The 1,795-nt window shown below is 39.6% G+C and overlaps 1 pseudogene; it reads right to left on the bottom strand.

The window, feature by feature from the left end:
• Window positions 1-291: 291 nt before the first annotated feature.
• Window positions 292-879, bottom strand: LOC101567888 (annotated as a pseudogene).
• Between the last annotated feature and the right edge of the window lie 916 nt (window positions 880-1,795).

The following is a 1,795-nucleotide window of genomic DNA, read 5'->3' as shown; positions in this document are numbered from 1 at the left end:
GGTGAAATTTTTTTTTATTATTATCACAATTGCTATATTGTCTATGACCTCAACAGCTCGTGAAAGTCTGGGAAATGTTCATGCATAAGAATAAACTCTCAGGTGACTTGAAATTGCCTCATACAATGGTATATTATCAACCCTTAGTAAAGCTTTAAAGAAAAAAGAAAAGAGGTTGGAAAATGGGTCAAAGGAGGCAAATAAAGCATCTGCCTTTAGCGCTATCAACTCAAGAATTCTCTCAATTAGGAAATCTTGCAGTGAAGTTATTTTCTTTTTCAGAACTCAGGTTTATTTCAGATCTGGCATTTTTTCATCATTACTGTCTTATGAATCATCATCTGCTCCATCTACTTCTGGTAAATCCACATCCTCATCACCACCCATGTTGTTCATCATCTCAGAGAAATGATCAAAATTAGACATGTCTTCATCAGAATCATCCTCCCAGTCTTTCCAATTACTGAAGTCCACACTAAGCCAATTAAGCTTTGCCTTTCTTTTGTTAACCTAGGCCATGACTAGCCAGATTCTCCTTTTTGTAAACAACATAAAATTGATCTGTCCTTTTATGCTTGGAATCACTTGGATCAATACAATGAAAAAGATCAATTTTGTTTAAATGTTTAAAATTATCAATTCCTCCAAGACAACTGAAAGTGAGTTTGGATTTTTCAAAATTTACATTAACATCTTTACTGTCTTCAACACAAAATTCCATGAAGACATAGTCCCTGCGATCATACCACTTTGCAGAAGCAGGCTGCATTGTGAACGGGGCAGGGGGATGGGCAAACGGGTGGGCGGGTCTCTTGCAGCGGCTGTAGGAGTCCGATCCTCTCCGGTGGAGACTCCGGGCGTTGTCTTTCCCATCTCGGCCTCTTCTCACTGCCCTCAGGAGATGGCGACCAGTATCAGTATTTTGAATGTGAGTGCTTGTATATGTGTGTGTGTGTGTGTGTGTGTGTGTGTGTGTGTGTGTGTATGTACAGTGTCTCAAAGTACACTTCCTATGAGCAGTGTAAAGACATCTACTTGGCCAACAGGTGGTACTGTGGGGAAAAGAATGCTAAACTCAGGAAAATATCACCTAGAACAAAAGACAGTCAATAGATCATTTGCAAGATTTCACAAATGTAAGCTTTGTCTCCCAACAATTCTCAAAGATCTTGTGGAAATTGAGATCACTGCTTGACTTTTCAAACTGCACTTCAGAGACTAAATGATAGAAAGCCTTCAAATGGTTGTCCAGGAGAAAATCTCATTCCCTGGAGTATAGGAGAATGTCAGGGTCTAGAGGGGCTTTACTTTTCCTGCCACATTTTTTCCCTCTGTTTTTTAACTGAAAAGATAGACCTTCTGCAACACTTGGTCAGAACTTCAAAGACTATCCCAGTGTGTGGATTACAGCTTGTTGAAAGAGCTCACATGTGCAGAGGATGTGACATCACCATCTATCCAGGTCCATCCCCAAACTACCTGTTGTGTTTATTTTAATCCTTGCCTAATAATAAAAATAATATAATGATAAACTTCTAAGTTACTCTTTCTCATTGCTGGGACAAAATATTCAACTCTTAAAATTAAGGAAGGAAAAGTTAATATAGCTCACAGTAGAGATTATAGTCCACACTAAGCTGGCTCCAAGGCAGAGTGGTACATGGAAGAGGGTAGTCTTTCACAGTGGTGGAAAACAGCAGAAAGTAAAAGGGAGGGGTAGCAGCTGCAGCAGATAGCGAACCTCTCTCTCCTTCTTACATTTATATGCAGATTATCTGCTCCAGGGAGGGTGTAA

The sequence above is a fragment of the Octodon degus genome, unplaced genomic scaffold, assembly GCF_000260255.1.
Source record: "Octodon degus isolate 3935 unplaced genomic scaffold, OctDeg1.0 scaffold00424, whole genome shotgun sequence".
Classification (NCBI taxonomy): Eukaryota; Metazoa; Chordata; class Mammalia; order Rodentia; family Octodontidae; genus Octodon; species Octodon degus.
Note: the sequence above shows the minus strand (reverse complement) of the source record. Positions and strands in the feature narration are given on the sequence as shown.